General features: G+C 43.0%; 1 long non-coding RNA gene across 1 annotated transcript; it reads left to right on the top strand.

The window, feature by feature from the left end:
* The first annotated feature begins 362 nt into the window (after positions 1 to 362).
* On the top strand, positions 363 to 23,522 carry LOC123750236 (uncharacterized). The gene is made up of 4 exons (XR_006771984.2): positions 363 to 445; positions 21,717 to 22,659; positions 22,773 to 22,909; positions 23,095 to 23,522. It is a non-coding gene; the product is annotated as an uncharacterized lncRNA (long non-coding RNA).
* The last annotated feature ends 829 nt before the right edge of the window (positions 23,523 to 24,351 follow it).

Here is a 24,351-nt window from a genome sequence, read left to right as displayed (position 1 = left end):
AATATTAATTTATAATATCAAAAGTATTCTAATTATTAGGAGACGTGAGTTAAGTCACCATCGGTGATGTCACGTGCCAGAACTAGGCTATAAGGAGGAGTGACCTGGCAGTCATAGGTCACCAGAGGATTCCATGTCCTCTATTTCTCAAAGGTCAAATAACCATTTTGTGATCTGGAGTAACTCTTCCTTAAGATGCTTGTGTAATTTAACTTCAGATAAATAATTCAACCAATCTGGATCATTCAGTGCAACAGAGGTTAGTTGTTAAAACTTAAGCCGTGCTAGTAACTTGGTAAAACTTAGACTAGGCGGAAGGATACAATGCTCTGGTCTGGGTAGGGCTAGCCGAGCAGAGATCAGTGTGGTTTGAGTAGCAGCTCGGGCAGGTGGCCTTCCCATCATCGGCCTCCAGACAGCACGAACATCTAGCTGGTCGCCGAAGGTAGAGTTGCTTTACGAGTAATTGTAGGGAATTATTCACTCATTGCCTATCTGGTCAATTAGGGAGTGTTCAAGTTTAGGGAGTGCCATTTCTTAGAGTTTGTTTTAGTTTTGAATAAATTAATTAGTTATTAATTTGCATTTGCATTTTTTTCCATGTGTGTGTTATATTTTCCATGTGTGTGCTATATGTGAATTTGTCCTTGTCACGTGGTCCCCATGAGGCAGAGTTGAATTGGGCGCCGATTCTAACACCGAGTCATAATTCAGTATTCCCATTTATTTTTAATTCCACACTTAAGATCCAAGGTTATTTGTTACTAGTGGGGATCAAGCCCCAAAGTTATTTATTAGCATGATCGATCCAGACCTCGATCATTGCTCAGTGTAATTGGTCTGGTGGTGGCGGTGGAAAGACGACCCTTCGGTTTTGCTAGAAGCCTAGTCCACGTCATACGGGTTGTAGAATCTAAAGTCGGTCAATCGTCTTGAGACCACATGGCGTGTGGGGTCGGCTTAAGTGAAAGTTTTGGGGTCCCTTGGTAGAGAACAAAAGTAAGATACGGGCAGCGGGAGAGTAAAGGGTGAAAAGTTGATTCGAGAACCCCCTATCCGTGTTACAATGGTGCACAGCGGTGGTTTCAACAAGTTTGTTTGAAATTGTTGAAAGGCTCACGCGTCTAGCCATCGGACACGTGAGTGGATGCAAGGGAGTCAACCGTGGGCCAGGGTTAGCAGTGCGCCTCACAACAGTGCGATTGAGTGGGGACTGGCGAATCGTGGTCGTGCGGGCTGATACGATTAAGGTTTAGTTAGTAAGATTAGGCTGTTAAGATTATTGAGTTGGAGACCGCTCCGAGTTGATTGGACTGGGTACCTTACTCGACCCATTGCAATTGATTCAGAGGTGTTGGGAGCCGCCATACTCTCAACAGCAGTTCCTTGTGGGCTGTCTGGGCGGATTTATCTGTGGGACGCCAGGAGATAGTCCGAGGGCGTTGTTAGACGACCCAAAACGCTGGGAAAAACGTAAATCCGTGAAGGGCGTTGCGGCCTCCGAGGGACGGACTAGTAACCTACCCAGCAGCGATTCAATGACTAAGTGATCGCACACTTAGTGGAGGTTGAGTCGTCTCTAGTCTTAATTGTTGCTGAAAGCTGCGTGTCGCTCTGTTAGAATCTAGATGGTCGAGACCCCTAGGCTAGGTGCGGTACGGCGAGCCGGTAGGAGCAATTATAGGATTAAGTCGAGTATATCAATGAATTAAGTATACTTAAATTTATAAAGTAATTCCGTTTATTTGCGTTGTTCTAGAGATTAATTTTTTTTCCCTAAATTCAATCCCCGGTTAATTTTTTTTCCCAAGTGTCAGTATTTTCTTGTATATTAGGCTAAGTCCGTACATTAAGTTTTGCTAGTCCCTGTTGTATTAGTCTAAGTCAGCGGTGTGGTTTTCTAGTGCATAGTTAATCCTCTGGACTTAGAGCTATATGTCGGTCACTATATTTAGTGAAGGAGTTTGTTAAGGGATAGTAATTTTCGTTGTAAATGTTTGAGAGAGCACGTGGAAATATTTCTAAGTATTTTGGGATAAGTTTTCAGCTAAGTCAACGTCGGAAAGTCGTTAACTGTAATTAATTTGTATTCGTGGGTCACGTGTATGATCTGAGTGTCATTAGGTTTCCCCAGTCGATGCGGATGATATTTTCTAGTTTTACCAGTAACACGGTAGAATTGCGTTTTTAGACTTAGAATTCTGTTTTCAGTAGAAACGTAGGTGGAAAATTTTCTAAGTCCAGCTTAAGTCCCCGTGTTACAACCAGCCATGGCGTCATAACCAGCCATGGTGTCATCACCAGCCATGGCGTCATAACCAGCCATGGTGTCATCACCAGCCATGGCGTCATCACCAGCAATGGCGTCATAACCAGCCATGGCGTCATCACCAGCCATGGCGTCATAACCAGTAATGGCGTCACCACCAGCCATGGCGTCATCACCAGCCATGGCGTCATCACCAGCCATGGCGTCATAACCAGTAATGGCGTCATAACCAGCAATGGCGTCACCACCAGCCATGGCGTCATAACCAGCCATGGTGTCATAACCAGCCATGGCGTCATAACCAGCAATGGCGTCACCACCAGCCATGGTGTCATAACCAGCAATGGCGTCACCACCAGCCATGGCGTCATAACCAGCCATGGCGTCATAACCAGCAATGGCGTCACTACCAGCCATGGCGTCATAACCAGCAATGGCGTCACCACCAGCCATGGCGTCATAACCAGCCATGGCGTCATAACCAGCCATGGTGTCATCACCAGCCATGGAGTTATCACCAGCCATGGTGTCATAACCAGCAATGGCGTCACCACCAGCCATTGCGTCACCACCAGCCATGGTGTCACCACCAGCCATGGTGTCATAACCAGCAATGGCGTCACCACCAGCCATTGCGTCACCACCAGCCATGGTGTCATCACCAGCAATGGCGTCACCACCAGCCATTGCGTCACCACCAGCCATGGTGTCATCACCAGCAATGGCGTCACCACCAGCCATTGCGTCACCACCAGCCATGGCGTCATAACCAGCCATGGTGTCATAACCAGCCATGGCGTCATAACCAGCCATGGTGTCATCACCAGCCATGGTGTCATCACCAGCCATGGTGTCATAACCAGCAATGGCGTCACCACCAGCCATTGCGTCACCACCAGCCATGGCGTCATAACCAGCAATGGCGTCATAACCAGCCATGGCGTGATAACCAGCCATGGCGTCACCACCAGCCATGGAGTCACAACCAGCCATGGCGTCACCATCAGCCATGGCTTCACCATCAGCCATTGCATCACCACTAGCCATGACATCACCACCAGCCATGGCGTCATCATCAGCCATAGCGTCACCACCAGCGATGGCGTTACCACTAGCAATGGCATCACCACCAGCCATGGCGTTACCACTAGCAATGGCATCACCAACAGCCATAGCGTCACCACCAGCCATGGCGTGATAACCAGCCATGGCGTCACCACCAGCCATGGTGTCATTACCAGCCATGGTGTCATCACCAGCCATGGCGTCACCATCAGCCATGGCGTCACCACCAGCCATGGCGTCACCATCAGCCATGGTGTCATCATCAGCCATGGCGTTATAACCAGCCATGGCGTCATAACCAGCCATGGCGTCACCACCAGCCATGGAGTCACCACCAGCCACGGCGTCACCATCAGCCATGGAGTCATCACCAGGCATGAAGTCATAACCAGCCATGGAGTCATCACCAGCCATGGCGTCACCACTAGCGATGGTGTCATCACCAGCCATGGCGTCATAACCAGCCATGGAGTCATCACCAGCCATGGAGTTATCACCAGCCATGGAGTTATCACCAGCCATGGAGTCACCACCAGCCATGGTGTCATTACCAGCCATGGCGTCATAACCAGCCATGGCGTCATAACCAGTAATGGCGGCATCACCAGCCATGGCGTCACCACCAGCCATGGCGTCACCACCAGCAATGGCGGCATCACCAGCCATGGCGTCACCACCAGCCATGGCGTCACCACCAGCCATGGCGTCACCACCAGCCATGGTGTCACCACCAGCCATGGTGTCATTACCAGCCATGGCGTCATAACCAGCCATGGCGTCATAACCAGTAATGGCGGCATCACCAGCCATGGCGTCACCACCAGCCATGGCGTCGCCACCAGCAATGGCGGCATCACCAGCCATGGCGTCAGCACCAGCTATGGCATCACCACCAGCCATAGCGTCATCACCAGCCATGGCGTCATAACCAGTAATGGCGGCATCACCAGCCATGGCGTCACAACCATCCGTGGCGTCACCACCAGCCATGGCGTCACCACCAGTCATTGTGTCACCACCATCCGTGGCGTCACCACCAGCCATTGTGTCGCCAACATCCATGATGGCATCACCCTCCAAGGCGTCACTACCAGACATGGGATCACCACCAGCCATGGCATCGTCAACACCAGCCATGGCGTCACCACCAGCCATGGCGTAACCACCAACTATAGCATCGTCTCCACCATCCATAGCATCGTCACCACCATCCATAGCATCGTCACCACCAGCCATGGCATCGTCACCACCAGCCATGGCATCATCACCACCAGCCATGGCATCGTCAACACCAGCTATAGCATCGTCACCACCATCCATAGCATCGTCAACACCAGCCATGGCATCGTCACCACCAGCCATGGCATCGTCAACACCAGCTATAGCATCGTCACCACCATCCATAGCATCGTCAACACCATCCATAGCATCGTCAACACCAGCCATGGCATCGTCACCACTATCCATGGCATCGTCACCACCAGCCATGGCATCGTCAACAGCAGCCATTGCATTGTCACCTGCCATGGCGTCATGACTACCCATGGCTTCATGACTACCCATGGCGTCATGACTACCCATGGCGTCATCACTACCCCTGGCGTCATGACTACCCATGGCGTCATGACTACCCATGGCGTCAGTAGTGAAATGTACACCTATGACCGTGCGCACCAGTGGTCAGGTGGGCCTAATAGGTCCAGGTGTGACAGCTTGTTGAGGTATGTAGGCCTTCTGGCATGTAGGGTGCTTTTTTTGCGGCTGTTTGGCGCGCGCCGGACGCGTGTGAGCGCCCGGTGTTTGGTTACACAGTCTGGGATGATGTGGGATCATGTTGTGTGGGGTAGGAGAGTATGTGGGGTGTTACGAACCTTACCTCCTGTGTAGGTTGGTTTCGGTTGTAAAGTGTTGGTGGACACAGTGGCGAGTGTTTATTAGTATAAATCCATAACTGAGATCAGAGAGGCCGCGAGTCACCATTATTACTCCGCCCAGTAAAGTAGTGACTTCTCAGCTGGAGATCATCAGAAATAATGTGAACTGGAATAGCTTAACTATTTAAGGGAAAAATGGACTCTATAAAAAAGTATGCTTGGGGAATATAGTAAATAAAATCATTAATGTGTTTGATAGCATACGTAAAGAATAGAGTATTAAGGGGCGATGATGCAAGAGAAGTGGACGCCATCTTGACTGAAGGGGGAGGTGTATCGCTGCCAACCGTTCCTGCTGTTTGAGGGGTTTTCTCCGGCCGTTCAGTCAATTAAGCCTATCCCTTGTCTATATCCAGGGTTGCAAGATTGGGTAGAGTAATATTACAGAAGTTGGAGAGGTTTTATAAGAGTCCAGGTTTCCTAGAGGCAAAAATATGTGTCTTTGGATGATAGCGGTTTATGGCTGGGTGCACGACACCAGGTATGGGACAGTGAGCCGTGGGATGGTCAGAGCCACTTGAGTTTATAATACATAGTCATCTTATGTTGTGAGGAAAACGCCTTGTTAAATGTATTCCTGTGTAACTTGTCCGTATAATTTTTTTGACTTGTGCACTAGGCTGTTTCCCTTACTCCTTTTACTCCCTAGACAACATTGTAAGGACCACCACCACCAAATTCTCACTAGCTCCCTATGACAACAAAAACGTATCACTACTGATAACATCAGTAAGACACGCCCCCGTGATACAATTGGGTAGCCTGTACGGGAGCACCTCACATATTGAGCAGCCTGATCGAAAGCCTAATAAAAGTGGATAGCCTGTAGGTGTAACCTGATATAAAAATTGTGTAGCTTATTTTTTCACTTTAACTTGTGTAGAAATTTAGAATATTTTTAATATTGGTATAATATGAATATGGACTTTATTACTTATTTATGTACATTTTATTAATCTTTATGAAAAGTGTTTTAAGAAATTTTTGTGTGTGGTCTCGAGTGCAAAAAATTTACCAGTTGACAGGGCAGTCAACTGAACTAAGCACTGTCCTTATCAGTTTTCAAAACAAATTCTCAGCCTAAAAAGAGAAAGGTGGTGCAGAATTATAAATTTGTGTTGGAGTCTGCTGTATCTTATCACACTAAAAATGGATTTGGTAGCTCAACAAATTGTCGACAACCCTAGTGTTGAGGGTTTGAAAGCGGCAAAAAATGTCTATTCTAGTGGCTGTTGGCAAGCACTATGGACTATTATTGCACATGGGAATGGTGAAGTCGGAACTGCTAAGAGAAATAATGATACACTGGGTAGATGAGCAAATTCTCCCACAGGAAATATTAGAGCAATCCCCGTCTACTAGTGGTGCAAATGTTGTAACTACAGGAAAGGTAGAGACTCAGTTGCAGAGGCAGGCAGAATTGGAACTAAAGAAGTTGCAGTTTGAGGTAGAGCAAGCTCAGAAGAGGCTAGAGGCAGAGCAAGCTCAGAAGAGGCTAGAGGCAGAGCAAGCTCAGAAGAGGCTAGAGGCAGAGCAAGCTCAGAAGAGGCTAGAGGCAGAGCAAGCTCAGAAGAGGCAGAGCAAGCTCAGAAGAGGCAGAGCAAGCTCAGAAGAGGCTAGAGGCAGTGCAAGCTCAGAAGAGGCTAGAGGCAGAGCAAGCTCAGAAGAAGCTAGAAGCAGAGCAAGCTTAGAAGAAGCTAGAGGCAGAGCAAGCTCAGAAGAGGATAGAGGCAGAGCAAGCTCAAGAACTAGCTATGAAGAAGTTAGAAGTGGAGGTAGCTCAGAAAAAAATAGAGTTACAGATTTGGGAATTAGATCAGAAAATACCGGTGTTGACGATTTAGGAACACCTGGGCAGTTAAAGATTAACAAAAATGTCAAGTTTCCTCTATTCTGTGAGTCTGACCCAGACCAATTCTTCATACATTTTGAAAAGTTGGCACGGAGTATGGAATGGCCTGAAACACAATGGGTATCTCTTCTTCAAGGTCAGTTGGTGGGAAAGGCACAGAAAATATTTGCAGCTATGCCTTTGAGTAACTGTGTTGACTATGAGAAGTTAAAAGCAGCCATCCTTACTGCTTATCAACTTGTTCCTGAGGCTTATAGGCAAAAGTTTAGACAACTGAGACGAGACCCAAGTCAAACCTTGGTAGAATTTGCACAAGAGAAATATCACATGTTTAATAAATGGTTAGATGCAGAAAAATTAGGGATCTGGACTCTCTTAAAAATTTACTCCTAGTAGAAGAATTTTTATCTTGAATACCTTCTAATGTGGCTTTGTATTTGGCAAAGAAATTACCCAGAGATATCTATGAGTTGGCTAAATTAGCAGATGAATATGAGTTGATGCATAAAGTAACTTTTAAAAATAAAATTCAATCAAATAGACAAGGATCTGGTCGAGCAGTAAACTCCTCAGTCAGATTTGGGTCCCACATGTACCCAACAGCAGGTCAAGGAAACACTTTTTCAAAGGTGCCAGGTGGTAAAGAGAGTAATGTGAAACCCAAAGAGGATCACACCAGTAATAAGCCTCACCCAGAGTGGAAACAGTGTTCCTACTGCCATAGGAAGGGTCATGTTGTTAAGAGTTGTTGGTTTCTCCATCCAGAAAAGAGGCCTATGGCACTCACAGTATGTGATGGGAGGAAACCAAATGTGTAACAAAAATAATGGGGAAAAAGTATTTGCTATAAATCATTTTGGAGCGTTTATATCAAATGAATAATTACAGTGTGCAAATGGTTTGTGGCATGATGTTAAAATTTTGAGGGATACAGGGGCATCCCAATCTTTATTATTGGAGAGTGTGTTAAAATATATACAGTCTACAGAGACTGGGGAGGTAATAATTATACAGGGAATCACTGGAGATTTCCAGACTGTACACTTCAGAGAAGTAAACCTAGACTGTGATTTTATTAAAGGCAAAAGTTTAATAGGTATTAGTCCTAAATTACCAGTTGCTGGCATTGATCTAATTGTGGGGAATGATCTTGCTGGTATTCGAGTTAAAAGAGATGACCACCCTATAATGCTAACTAAGCCAGAGGTGATTAGGGCATGAACAGATCCTAAGGACAAGGTAATGTACTCAGCATGTGCCGTGACCCAGTCAAAATCTGAGTCTCAAAAATCACAAACTCCCAATAATGTAAGTCAGGAGACAAAATAAGAGGTTAACAAATCAAATAGTGAAGTGGATCTTTGTGACACTTTTATAGCCAAGTTGGAAGAAGCAGATGGGAACAGGATGGGGAGCACCTCCACCAAACCACCTAGGAAAAGGGGTAGGGGAGAGTGTAGTCCAGTTACCACATCTGGCTCTTCAGACTTGAGATCAAAATCAAATTTTATTCATCAGCAAAGAACTGATCCTACGTTGACTGACTTGCATAATAAGGCAGTAACTGAACTAGAAGCAGAATCGGAGGCTATGACTTATCGCTAAAGAGGTGTTGATGCAGAAGTGGAGACCTAGGAGCTCACCTGTTACACACTTGGGAGGTAGTTAATCAAGTGGTCCTACCGAGGGGTTATAGAGAAAAAGTGGTAAGTGTAGCCCATGATTCACCAATAGGCGGTCATAAGGGTATTGCAAAAACATAATAAAATAAGCAAGTACTTTACCTGGCCTGGATTAAAGAAAGATGTCATCCAGTATTGTAATGAATGTCCAGTATGTATAAAAACTGGCAAACCAAACCAGGTAGTGCCAAAAGCCCCTTTACCGCCAATTGTGGGGGCCGAGGAACCCTTTACCCATACTATTGTTGATGTAGTAGGCCCATTGCCTAGAACCAAGAGCGGTAATATGTATATCATCACCATGATGTGTCAGACTACACGTTTTCCTGAGGCATTCCCTGTGAGAACTGCTACAACGAAAGTGGTAGTAAGGCACATAAAGAAATTTTGTACTATTTTTGGTTTACCAAAAGTAATACAGACAGATAATGGGGCTAATTCACTTCCAAAGGTTTTCAGCAGCTTTGTGAGGAGTTTGGCATCCTCCATAAGACATCCACTACTTACCATCCGGAGAGCCAAGGTGCTTTGGAAAGGATGCACCAAACCCTTATGCAAATGCTGAGAACCAGTTGCATGGAAACTGGCAGAGACTGGGATGATGGTCTTCCACTGATCTTCATGGCACTGAGGGATACTTATCAGGAGTCCCTGGGGTGTTCACCCAACTCATTAGTTTTTGGCCATGAGGTGAGGAGTCCACTAACCATCTTATGAGATAAGTTGGTCGGAAATCCAAAGAGTGTTGTGCACGTAAACTATATTCATGGCTTACAAGATAAGTAAAATAAAAACAGGGCTAAAGCCTTAGAAGCTCAAGGAAAAATGACGGCAAAGTACGATAAAAAGACAAAGCAACGACATTTTTGAGGCAGGTGATAAAGTGGTGGTACTAATGGCACGACAGGGACCAACATTGATGCATAGGTTCCAAGGTCCTTATACAGTGATAAAGAAACTCAGTCCCACCAATTATGTAATCCAAACACCTGATCTCAAGAGAAAGGAAATAGTAGTGCATGTGAATAGGATGAAACTAACACAGAAGGGAACTACCAATACCAACCAGGTGCTTAGTGTAACCCATGTAGATGAGAATAATGGGGAATGTGATTTTAATAGTGTACCTAATGCTCATGTACCTTATTTTAGCAATGAGGAGTGGTTGGCTAATGTCCAGAAAATGGTGGAACATTTGTCATCAGAGCAGAAGCAGGACTTGGATCAGTTGCTAACTTCTCATGCAGACATCTTTGGCGATATTCCCACCCAGACTACAGTTATTCACCACGACATCGAGGTGACCGACAACCAACCAATCAAGTCACACCCATATAGAGTCAACCCTACCAAGTTGAATCTTATCCGGAAAGAAGTCGATTACATGCTTCAACATGGATTGGTGAGACCTAGCAGCAGCAGTTGGAGTAGTCCTTGCATTTTGGTTCCAAAGAAGGATGGAACTCACAGGTTGGTCATTGACTACCGTAAGCTAAATGTAATGACTGTTGATGATAACTTTCCAATACCTAGATTAGATGATTGTATTGACAGTGTTGGTAAAGCCAAGTTTGTAACCAAACTAGATTTGTCAAAAGGGTACTGGCAAATTCCTTTAACACCAAGAGCTCGGGAAATGAGTGCATTTATAACTGCAGATGGGTTGTATGAATTCACTGTAATGCGTTTTGGGCTGAAAAATGCCCCAGCAACTTTCCAGCGTCTTATGAACTTAGTGTTAAAAGACATACCACAATGTTAAGCTTACTTGGATGATATTGTAATTTTTCACAATAATTGGGAGGGCCATCGAAAGGTTTGGCTAAACTATTAAAATGCTTAAAGGAGGCTAATTTAACTGTAAACTTACATAAATGTACTTTTGCTAGAGCTAGTATTTCTTACTTAGGATATAAAGCGGGAAATGGGAAGGTGTTACTACTCAAAAATAAAATAAATAATATATTAGAGTATCCAGTGTTGACTAGCAAGAAGGAGGTGCAAAGATATCTAGGAATGTGTGCTTATTATAGGAAGTTCTGTAAAAATTTTGCAGCAATTGCAGCTCCTTTGACAAACTTGCTGTGTAAAAATGTAAAGTTTAGATGGTCTCAGGAATGTCAAGATACATTTACTAAACTAAAAGGAATGTTGTCATCTGGTCCAGTGTTAGCTACTCCTGACTACTCTAAGCCATTCAAACTATATATAGATGCTTCGGACTGGGGTGCTGGTTCTGTGCTAATGCAAGAAGATGATGAGGGTATTAATCATCCAATACATTACTATTCTAAAACATTTACTAAATGCCAACAGAATTACTCCACAGTGGAGAAGGAGGCTTTATCATTATTACTAGCTGTTAAAAAATTTGACATTTATTTATCAGCCAATACTGTTGAAGTGTTTACTGACCACAACCCCTTAACATTTATTGCTAGCATGAAGAATTCCAACCAGAGAATATTAAAGTGGCCTTTATTGCTGCAAGAGTACAATCTGGTCATCAAACATATTCCAGGAAAATTAAATGTAGTAGCAGATGCACTTTCTAGATTGCCAAAACCTGGGGTGACTTAGGGTTGTACTATTGCTCGGATGTATATATTACTGTGTATCTAGTGTTTATTATATATCATTTACTGTTTCTTTAGAATTACTATGAAATCTGTTTGAGGTGTTAATTTTATGTGAAAAAAAGTGAAATTCCTATAAGAATTTCTCTTTTTTTTTCTCAATGGCTTAGGAGGGGTGTTACAAACCTTATCTCCTGTGGAGGTTGGTTTCGGTTGTAAAGTCTTGGTGGACACAGTGGCGAGTGTTTATTAGTATAAATCCCCAGCTGAGATCAGAGAGGCCGCGAGTCACCATTATTACTCCGCCCAGTAAAGTAGTGACTTCTCAGCTGGAGATCATCAGAAATAATGTGAACTGGAATAGCTTAATTATGTAAGGGAAAAATGGACTCTATAAAAAAGTATGCTTGGGGAATATAGTAAATAAAATCATTAATGTGTTTGATAGCATACGTAAAGAATAGAGTATTAAGGGGCGATGATGCAAGAGAGGTGGACGCCATCTTGACTGAAGGGGGAGGTGTATCGCTGCCAACCGTTCCTGCTGTTTGAGGGGTTTTCTCCGGCCGTTCAGTCAGATAAGCCTATCCTTGTCTATATCCAGGGTTGCAAGATTGGGTAGAGTAATATTAGACAGAAGTTGGAGAGGTTTTATAAGAGTCCAGGTTTCCTAGAGGCAAAAATATATGTGTCGTTGGATGATAGCGGTTTGTGGCTGGGTGCATGACACCAGGTATGGGACAGTGAGCCGTGGGGTGGTCAGAGCCACTTGAGTTTATAATACATAGTCATCTTATGTTGTGAGGAAAACAACTTGTTAAATGTATTCCTGTGTAACTTGTACGTATAAATTTGTGACTTGTGCACTAGGCTGTTTCCCTTACTCCTTTTACTCCCTACCTTACCTTGAGGTGCTTCCGGGGCTTAGCGTCCCCGCGGCCCGGTCGTCGACCAGGCCTCCTGGTCGACGACTAGACAACAGTGTAAGGACCACCATCACCAAATTCTCACTAGTTCCCTATGACAACAAAAAGTATCACTACTGATAACATCAGTAAGACACAGGCCGTGATATGGGGCTATGTGGTGTATGAGGTAGAGTATGGAATATGTGGATGCGAGTAGTTGAATATGTATGGGTGTTTCCCGTAGAGTTCATCCTGTGTGTAGATAATAGTTTGATTAAAAGATGTGAGTATGTATTGCTATGTAAAGGGTGTGTGTAGGTGTGAGGGGTCCCAACATATGTGGATATATTGATGGGGGGAGGGGAGCTTCCCCTCGGCGGGAGAGTGTTTAGGGTCATTTGTGGTTTTTGCGGTTTTGACAGCCATTATTTTTCTTCGAGGTATGCAGGTGTGTTTGGTGACGATCCATGAGGAGAATAGTTGCGCCATACACAGCAGGAAGTGTTAATAATTAAGTGTTTAATTAATTCATGAAGTGTTAATGAGCTGTTAATTCCAGTTGTGGCAATGATCGTTTCTTTAATGGTGCCACTCTGGCCTTTGATGTAAGCAAATTGGCATGCCCATTTGAGACCAGGTAAGCTACTGTGCCATAAGCCTTTCCTGAGGCATCACAGAATACATGTAGCTTAATTGGTTCCTTTTCATTTACTGTGTTCCGAGGGAACTTGACAGACTCTAGGACACTTAAATCTTTCACTAATCCTTGCCATTTTTCTTGTAGGTGTTAGAAGATCATCCCAGCCTATCTTTTGTTGCCAACATTCCTGCATTATCAACTTCCCATTAATTAAGATGGGACTTAATAGTCCCAATGGGTCGAAGGGTTTGCTGACTTGTGAGAGTAATTTTCTCATTGTTAGGTTGGTGGTATTTGGCTGCACCAACTTGATTGTCAACTGATCTGCTGTCATATCCCATTCGACGCCTAGTACTTTTGCCTTCTCAGGTACATGGTAATCGGGAAAATCAATTTCAATCAGTTGATTTAATTTGGCATTGTTGGAGATCCATGACTGGAGAAGCATATTTGCTCCCATTAATTCTCGATTGGCCTCGTGGTATATGTTCAGCAGTTTACTCTGACTGTTGGTTGTTCCTTGGAAATTGTCCACATACAAGTTATTGCTAATTTCTGTTTTATTTGGGCTATTGGACTTTTTCAAGTGCATGTCTAAGGTAGCTTGAAGCAGAAATAGCGGAAGACGTGGCACCAAACAAAACAGACACAAACCTGTAAGTGATTAATTCACTGTTTGGATCATTAGGATCCTTGATACACAGGAACTTTATATAGTTACGGTCTTCTTCTTGGAGACCTAGCCGAAGGAAAGCTTTACTGATGTCTGCCGTGTATGCGTAAGTCCCGATGTGGAACTTTTAACAGCACATCGTATAGCCTTTGTGTCAGGTTAGGACCAGTTTGAAGGCAGTCATTTAAGGAAACACTACTCTGCTTTGTCTTAGCACTGCAATTAGATACTCTCCGTAGTTGGGTAGTAGCTGAATTTTTCAGTACAGGGTGGTGTGGCAGGTAATGTCCTTCCTTTGGGTTATCATTTGTGACAACTTCGATAAATTTGTCATCAAGTTGCTTCTTGATTATTTTATTGTACAATTTCAAGTTCTCAGGATGTCTTTGTAAGAGCAACACCTGTGACCTTAATTGGTTTTGTGCCATAAAATGGTTGATGGGTAGCTGAGGGTGATTCAGCTTCCATGGTAACTTGACCCAGTATTGAATATCTCTGTAGATAACTGAGTCCAGGTATTGTTTGTAATTCCAGTCATCATCTGGACTAGGTTGTTCAGGGACAATGCCTAGAGTTGTCAGGTCCAATAGTTTATGTATAGGGGGATCAAGCTCATCCTCGGACATGTCTCTGAATTGTAGTGGAGACTGTGCTCATAGTAATGCAACCATTACTGGGTTGGCATGTTGGTAGTCTACAGGTGTGGGTTGCTTCAGCTGTAATACTGGGCCTGTTAGCAAATAGCCACCTGCAGATGGTAACAGGTTCATTCAACTGTTTTTCATCCTTTCCTTTGATAAACTTATGGTAGACATCTGATCCCATAAGGATTCCAGTATTGGAGAGGTTGTCTAACGTGATTTTGTCAGCCAATTTGATTCCCTTTTCTTCCAGGAATTTGGCTGTTGTCCCTAGACCATACACATACAGGTCTGATGGGAATCAATCTACTACAAGAGGTTGTATCGTTCGGACATAACCGCCTAAACGTACTTTAGGTTGTACTACCTTGAAGACTTGGGCTCCTGAGTTAGTCAGGAATCCAGCTATGTCTATTCGTGTCTCTTGAACAGGTTTGAGTTTCAGGGCATCTACCAACTAATTTGAGATAAAAGTAATTTGGGATCCTTGGTCAAATAATCCGCGTATGGTGACCTTGAACTTTCCATTTTAATGATCAATTGAGCAGTGGGTAGAGCTGATTTATGATCAGACCTTGTTGACAAAACACTTATGTCAGGTAGTATGGTTCAAAGCTGAACTGAAGCAGAAGTTCCTTTCTCCACCTGTGGTTTGGGAGACTATGTACTTGAGTCTCAACAAAGTGCTGTATGGTGTTGACCCAGATGGTATCTATTGCAGGAGCGCATTTGAGCTGCACAGGTGTCAGAATTATGTGACCTTATACACCTGGTGCATTTACGTAACTCCTCGAGTCATTTTATACGGGTAAAACGATCAGGGTAAGCTTTGCAGGTGTACATGGTATGTTGTTCTTCACAGAACACACATGGCATCCAGACATTAATAGCATCTTGGGGAGTCACCGTTTTGGGTGACACATTAACTGTAGGTTTAGAGGGACCAACTGCATATGTGCCTACACTGCCCTTGTTTCCACTTTGGGGAGGGGGAAGTTGTTTGAGATTTATTTGGAGTACTGTTTGTACTCTGTTGTTACTATTAGTGGTCAAAGAAGGCTTAGATGTCATTTTCCATCTGTATTATCTCGTTGTCTTTCTATGATGGAACGCAAACCTTCTGTTATCTCCTTTACTGTTAGAGAAGATTTGTTATATAAGACAAACAACTAAGCCAGTACATCACTGGGTAATTTGCATCTCATATGGACTTGGAATATCCAGTCCGAATCATCCACATTCACTTTATTCTTAAGTGCCTTGAGCAAGGACTCAAGCTCCACTCTAAAGACTTGGAGTGAATCAGCTGATCCATCTGGAGGGGAAATATCTAACAGTTTCTGGGTTAGAAGTCTGATAGTCATTTCTGGCTTAGCATAATTATCCTATATATAAGGAGCTGAACTGCGATATCATAACCATCATCAGTGAACGTCAAATTACAGACCACTTTTAACGCTTCATCCTTTAAGACAACTTGTAAATATGTAAATTTTGTGGTCTTTGCTATAGTGGCATTAGAATCCACTGAATGTAACAAATTTGTTCCAGAAGTTATCCCAACTCTCGTCCTCAGTCCCAGAGAAAGTTGGGAGACTAAGTGATGGGAATTTGACTTCTGGTTGTGTCGGGTTTTGGGAAGATGTGGCTGCAATGTTTGTAGTGGCCTTATGTATGGTTATTAACTTTACAAAGTGTTGTAACTTTGTTTGTATTTCATCTTCATAATCTGTATTTTCTTGTACTACAGCTTCCCTTGCATCTTGATCTATGTTAGTAGCAGCAAGTACATCCTGATATTTCTGGTTTTGCATTTGTACATGCTAATATTAGCTCTGTGCAACCTTATGATGGCCTTCCAGTTCTACATAATCAACTGGAGTTCGATTACATAAATCATCGCATTTTTTTATCTGTCGGGTTAAGTGGCCCTTCATACCAGTGAGGGTCACTTTTACATTTTTGGAAGTAGATATAATGGCTGTATTTGCTAGGCGCGTTGCAGATGTACTAGTGCTAAGCCTTCTTGGACGTTGATTTGGACTGTTTCTAGCACTTGAGTTAGTTGAGCTACTAGTTTCCAAACTAGAGCTCTTTATCATTTAAAATACACATTATATAATCATACACACTATAATTTGAGTGGTAACCTTGTATCAATGCTGGATTTACCTTAAGTTAGCTCCTCAATTATCACTCTTAGTTGTTACAGAGACACAGATTAACACTCAAAGGTGAAACGATTATAGTTAAATTATTACTATAGTTATGGTTATATTTTGTAGACAACACAACTTGGGTTGTCTTAAGAAACTGAATAAAAATATTTGCTTGCCAGGTTGAAAAATAGGCTCAAATCTAGACATGTGTAAATTCTTACCCTTACACCAGGTTAGCACAATAAATTAGACTAGGTTGCTGTACAACACCAGCCTAAAATATCCTACTCTTCTGTAAGAATTGTTTGTAAATAATGTGACATGCAGCAATTGTTACAGTAGTGGTGTAATATTAAATATTATGTAATATTTATGTAAACACTTAAAATTATATATACATTTATGAGTAAATTAATTAGCCTCTTATCAACCTCGTGTAATGAAAAACCACAATTGTTATTTTGGTTCAGACCTCAGAAAAAATATAGTTCTTGTTGTAAGTTCTGTTCACTTGTTAGCAGAGATTGAAAAAGTTAGGCAAGAAAATTGTATAGCAGTGTCTTCCTGCAATATTTAATGTATATGTATATATGTGTAAATATTGCACTAAAGTTTATATAGATCCTAATCAGGATCTTGTATCTAGGTTCAAAGGACCAAAATTTTGTGGGAAAATCCTAGCAAGCTTTAATTGTTTTTATTCTGTGAATATTCAAATATTTACTTTATTTTTATGTTTTTATTAGACTTTAATATTATATTATTTTTATTTAATTATTTTTTTTCTGAGTTAGTTCTTAGTTCTTAGTTAGATAGTAGTGGACTGTATATATTCTGATTCAGCCTGCAAAAATATTTCACACACAGTTAGGGGGACAATTTGTAGCTTAACCACTTAACTGCGCCAACCGAGTTTTCTCGGGCGGCGGGAAACTGCGCCAACCGAGAAAACTCGTTTTGAATTTTCGTAACCAATTCTAAATGTGTACGAAGTTGGTTGTGTACGAAATGGACTCTTAGGACCTCCAGTGAGAGGCAGCCATCTTGGAAAAAAATCCCAGAATACCCTTGGGCTGTTGGCTGGGTTAGTACTGAATGAGCAACCATGGGTGGCGCACGCACCTCTGGCTCCCAAACACCTGTCCGACGCGGTGTTGAAAGATAATGCTCTGTCGGTGAAATTCAAACCTTATTGTTTGAAGAACATAAGGGTCATAATATTGGGGAAGCCAGGCGCAATAAGGACCTAACACAAAGGTCGGATGCAAGTGATACAGCACCTATGAGGACGATATAGCGAGCGTATCCAGTTGTAGCTCTGAGCGTCACCCTTGCAATCCTATGCTATTTATTTACATGATACTTAGATGAATCGTTTTCTGCGTTCAGTGATGATGCATCTGATACAAATAGCATAGATGAACAGTGTTAGCGGCTTCCATGGTGGTGTTTTCCATAGATATTTTCAAGAATACCTGAATCTCTTCGTGACCCGACGGACACTCTTGAGGTAAGCTGAATCTCTTCCTGTGTGGGACCATACAAAGCGATCTTTTCAAGACTACCTTACAAATTGATCTTTTCCTATAATCTTTTCAATACTACCTTATGCTTTACAAGCTTGGTTACATACAACCTACAAGTTCTAAAGCCAAGGGTGTGCGTAATTTGCAAGCACACAATGAAGAAACAGGAAGCGAAAATTTATCTGTACCTGGTGCACTGAGAGCACCAGGAACACGGGACTTTGACCCGTGTCCCTCCCCCCCCCCCCTTCTTCCCTGGAATTATGTCGGAAATCGGACACACATAATAACATAAGTTACCCATTAAAGAAAAAGAGAACGGGTATTCCATGACGTCACACAACACGACATATATTATATATCTCATCTCTTTTTAAACCTCAGTCTAGTATTTAAACTTAATAAAAAAGTGTTCACTATGACTGAATATAATTTCCAACACCAGGAATATAGCTTAACTCTCTATTCCTTAATCATAAATACAACCACCAAATATTTTGGGACGTCTCCCTTAGGACATTGTCACGTACACGCAGCAATTTGTAAACACAGTGAGGAAGCTCTCCCTGACAAAATTTTACAACACATAAGGGTTCTTTCTTCGAGCTTCGACTCAGGGTCCTCTACGATCCGCCCAACGGAAGATCTCATGAACAAAGGGCAGAACAACTTTCGGTATTTCTATTGAATTTAATACTGGCTATTATTATTATTATTGAAGGAAATATCGTAAACACGTGGGATTAAATCTCCAAACGAAGTGAGTTTACTCAGCATCACACACACATAGTCCATGTCATACCTGTACTTATATGTTTAGGGAACTATTATTAATTCCTTACACTCGGCAGGTAATTGTGTGTTGGAGTTACAAGAAATTGAGCAGACCAATATAACTGTGATTGCAGCCACTAGCTGTACATCAAGCCTTGTAGGCCTCCAGACAGCCGACATTACGTGGCACTCTGAGGCACAGGGCCACACCTAATTCTGATGCTACAATTACACAGCCTTAGCAGGCCCCACCAACAGTATCATCTAAGGCCCCCCTTTTATTTTATGCTGTAGATAGATTAATTATAATTACAGTAGATTAGACCAGCATATGGTATGATTTTAAATATATATATCAAAGACTAGGTAAACAATTTGTGGTTTATGAAGGATCCACCTCCAACTGGTTTAAGCTACAAATTGTCCCCCCAACTGTGTGTGAAATATTTTTCCAGGCTGAATCAGAATATTTACAGTCCACTACTAACTAACTAAGAACTAAGAACTAAGAACTAACTCAGAAGAAAAATAATCAAATAAAAATAATATAATATTTAAGTCAATTAAAAAATAATAATAAAATATTTGAATATTCACAGAATAAAAACAATTAAAGCTTGCTAATATTTTCTGCAGGTGGTCATGCCATTGCTGGTGGTGACGCCATGGCTGGTGGTGACGCCATGGCTGGTGGTGACGCCATTGCTGGTGGTGACACCATGGCTGGTGGTGACACCATTGCTGGTGGTGATGCCATGGCTGGTGATGACGTCATGGCTGGTGGTGACGCCATGGCTGGTGGTGACGCCATGGCTGGTGGTGACGCCATGGCTGGTGGTGACACCATTGCTGGTGGTGACGCAATGGCTGGTGGTGACGCCATGGCTGGTGGTGACACCATTGCTGGTGGTGACGCCATGGCTGGTGGTGACGCCATGGCTGGTGGTGACGCCATGGCTGGTGGTGACGCCATGGCTGGTGGTGACGCCATGGCTGGTGGTGACACCATTGCTGGTGGTGACGCAATGGCTGGTGGTGACGCCATGGCTGGTGGTGACGCCATGGCTGGTAGTGACGATATCATTGCTGATTGGTGACGATTGCATGGCTGGTGGTGTCGTCATGGCTGGTGTTGACACCATGACTGGTAATGACGCCATAGGTGCTGGTGATGATTCCATGGCTGATGGTAAACACCATGGCTAGTGGTGACGAAGCCATGGCTGGTGGTGACCCCATGACTGGTGGTGACGCCACGGATGGTGGTGACACAATGACTGATGGTGATGCTGCGATGGGTGGTGATGACGCTATGGCTGGTGGTGACGCCATGGATGATGATGATGCCATTGCTAGTGGTGTTGCCATGGCTGGAGGTGATGCTATAGCTGGTGGTGACGCCATGGCTGGTGATGACGCCATGGCTGGCGGTGATGCTATGGCTAGTGGTGACGTTATGGCTGGTGATGACGCCATGGCTGGCGGTGATGCTATGGCTAGTGGTGACGTTATGGCTGGTGATGACGCCATGGCTGGTGATGACGCCATGGCTGGTGGTAACGTTATGGCTGGTGATGACACCATGGCTGGTGATGACACCATAGAAGGTTGTAACGCGGTGTGGGGGGAAATAGCTCTATCTTGTCCATTGTTCCACCCCTATTTAACTATTCTAATGGGGTAGTGGGGAAAAAAGCTCTCTTTTCTCCATTATTCCCCCCGCCCCACCGCCAGTTAGCTAATCTAAAGCTCCCCCAGAGTCCCTACTGCAGCTCTCTAATTAATGACCTGGTGACCTAGGTATTTAATTACCTAGGTGTAAAGACCATAAGGCATTGTAACCTGATCAGGTACCCGTGACTCAAGAGAACTCTAGAGCAATTCACTTTCACGAACGAATCAGAGAAACGAAAGGAAAGAGATGAATAAAACAGTAATTAGTGAGGGTTTGGGGTGAGGGAGGAAGGAGGACTAGGCAGGAGGAGGGAGGAGTGTGGTCAGGTAAAAGGGAGAGTGGGAGAGAGGGTACGGAGATGAATAAGAAGTGGTGGTGGAGGTAGAAGTAGAAAAGTAGATAGTAGAAGGTAGACTGCTACCATTCATTCAAGACCATTATATACAAGACAAGGAATGGAACTTGTCGGTATTACAAACTTCTCTAAAATGTATCAACAGGTCATCATTAGCATGATTTAACTGGAATCATGTTCCAGACAAGATTCTTTAACTAAAGAGTATTTTACACTCTGTTTTGCATATATCATAAATTCCAAGAACTCGGGAACACAATTAATGTAAAATTAAAAGTAAATGAATCAATTAATTATTTAGCATGATAAATATCAGAATTCCAGGAATCGAACTGAAGGTTCATTATTAATGTACCAAGTGAGTCACTACACCAGAATTCGAGACCATTACAGCCGTCTGCCCCCTGATTGTCACACAACACTAGTAAACACGACTACGTCACCTTTCATGATCAACTCACCAGGTGTCTGCCTATAGCTGGCTAGAGAGGTGGGGGTGGGGGGGGGGGGGGGATCAACTGTGCCTACTCTCAAGCTAAACGAAATTTCTTTCATCCTAAACCTGCTTCCAACACAGTGTACGTATCAGTGTACTATGCCCTCCTTCCATATCTGAAGTCAAAACTTTTACCGATACCTTTCGTCCTCTTGACATTAAGCTCGCCTTTCGATAAACTAACACACTTCGTAGCAATCTAGTTCACACTGCTCCTCCTGCTTCTAATGCTGCTGGTGTCTACTCTATTTCCTATTCGTCTTGTCCTCTCCAATACTTTGGCGAAACTGGCCGTACACTGAATGACAGACTTAAAGAACACAAGAGAAGTGTTAAGTCTGCAGACACTAACAATGCTCTCTTCTGTCATGTGAGGAATTCTAATCATCCCATTGATTGGACTTCCTCCAAAATAATCTTTCCTGCCTCTACTCGACACAGACGCCGTCTTGCTGAATCCGCTCTAATACATCTTATTCTACTCTTTGCAGAAACGACCGGGATCTTATCCATCGACCACCAAAGAACTGTTTTTTGTGATATGGGTGCTTAAAACAACAAAATCATGAATTGTCAAGAAATTAATTTAAATTTACAACATAAACTTGGAGAACAAGTGTATTATCTCGGGTGATATAATGCCGAACAGATTATGCAGATTGATATTTTAAAACAAAGACCACTGAAACCTATTGTCTTTATAGCTAATATTTTACCTAGTGACAGCAAAATATATATGGAGCATTGGGTGTGTGTATATACTTAGACATGCTCACTCGCCATTTATTCTTTTTTGACAGTTTTGCTCTATCGCCAGATTTTAATAGTCCTTATTTTATAAAGTTTATTGAAAAACTTAATGTTAGAGAAGTGCATTCATCATTGTATAGAATCTAGAGTGATTTTAGTCTCACTTGTGGATTATATTGCATCATGTTTGTACATAAAGTTACCCACCAGGGATTAAATTGAACCTTGCTATATTTGAAAAATGTATTTTCTAAAGTACTTTTAGACTTAAATGATAAGCGTGTTCTATCATACGCCAGACATTATTTTCCAATGAAGCAGCCTTGTGAGAGAACGTTTTGCAGAGGCCTGGCTATTGGGTCTTATCAATGGTGCAAACGATTCTTGTGTGAGACACAACCACACGTTGATGCTTAATTATCATTTATATAAAATAAGATATTTACCTATCATATAATAAGTACAGTGGAGACGTAGAAAGTGTAAAGAGGGTGGGGAATGTGGGGTTTCTTGCCCCTCCCATAATATTAAGGAGGGGGGGGGGGATGCGCGGGGTCTCCGGCCTATAAAATCCCGAGACCAGCCAAGAGCCTTCACCATACAGAACACTGGTATTTGAGAACATGGGCAACCCACAACAGCAACAAGATGCCCGTCCAAAGGTGGTCACCCTTGAGGCTCCTGGTGAATACTGTTTTTTTTAAATTGTTAGTATGAGTTATGGTCATCTGCAAATTTTTATAAATAAGAGAAGTGTTACCATCTTACATTTATAATGTAAATCTCTCTCTTTTCAGCTAATTTTACTGGGTTTGTTCACATTTGAAGAGATGTGATTCTACAGGGTAGTTCTATGCTGGAAAGTTTGCTGCTAAGTGGCGCAGCTAGAGTCACCTGTTGTGACCACCAGAAGCTCAACCCCGAAAAGACAAAGGTTAGTTTATACATATATAAAAGTAATGTATACTCATATATATTTATATGTATTTGTATTGACTGAATCTTAATTTCCAGAAGCTCAACCCCGAAAAGACAGAGGAGAGTTTATACATACATAAAAAGTAATGTATACTCAAATATATATATATTTATATTGACAGAATCTTAATTTTTTTTTAGGAGGGAGTCAGTTCCCCCACCGAGGGAGGGGAGACCACTCATAATAAGGATGATGACAAGAATTCTCCTACAAAGAAATTCAAATTAAGAGATGAAGAGATAGAGGAACAGGTCAAGATGGAGGTCATCTGAGACGATGTGATAGAGAAGGCACTTGTCTCTGAAGATGTGGTTGAACAAGCAAAACGTCCAAAGGTAGAGAATGAACCAGAGAGGGAGCAGACCGATATATCAGAATAACAACAATGGCAGCTTTATTAGGGACTTTGTATAATAGTGCAATTAATAAACTTCTCAACAATTGATTGATTATTATTTTCCTTATTGAATAATTGTAGGTATAGGATGGATGGAAACACACTCTCTCACTCAGTTAAACAAGTAGACTTTGATTCAGTCTTGGGCAGCTTCCAGAGACAAATATGATTCTTATACTGATAAAGCCACACAAATACTTACCATCCACTAATGATATCTAAAAACTGATGTCAAAAAACGATAAATTCTAATAAGAGAGAGAGAAACCACGTAACTTCCCAGAAACAAGTAAGATTCTGATAACACCACACAAATTACTTTCCATCTGTTGAGAGGTGGAACCAAAGACCCAAAGCTCCACCCACATACAGACACAAATGTAAAGCATTAAACATGTTTGATCATTGAGAGGTGACAAATAGGAGAGTACAACTAGGAGAGCTTACACACACACACACACAGTAACACCAGAGGGGTGGACAACCCTGCCACCCTCCTCTGCATAGAAAACCCCCCCTACCACAAACCCTCCCTGCCCCCACTCAAATGTTCAGCCAAATCTCCCTCCCCCACACCCAATCCCCACCCTTCTACCCCTCCTCTCCCCTCTTCCCGCCGAGTCCTCCCTCTCCCCCTTTCCTTCCTGTCCTCCCTCTCCTTTCACCCCATACCCTCCCCCTTCACTGGATCCCCCACCCCTCATCACAGTATCCTCTGAGGATACTGGGATGAGGGGCGGGGATATAACCTGTTATCCACCTCACAGGTCCTCACACCCATGGAACAGCTTCCCCCACCAGCAGAACACTCACCAAGTAGGCGATTCGAGAAGGGACAGAAGAAAGTGAGCCTCAAAGCAATGTACACTAACATAGATGGAATAACAAATAAAGCAAATGAGCTTGGAGAACAGGTACTAGAGGAAAACCCAGACATAATAGCCCTCACAGAAACAAAGCTAACGAAAACGATAACAAACGCAGTGTCCCCACAGGACTA

Source organism: Procambarus clarkii, chromosome 23 (genome assembly GCF_040958095.1).
Source record: "Procambarus clarkii isolate CNS0578487 chromosome 23, FALCON_Pclarkii_2.0, whole genome shotgun sequence".
NCBI lineage: Eukaryota > Metazoa > Arthropoda > Malacostraca > Decapoda > Cambaridae > Procambarus > Procambarus clarkii.
Note: the sequence above shows the minus strand (reverse complement) of the source record. Positions and strands in the feature narration are given on the sequence as shown.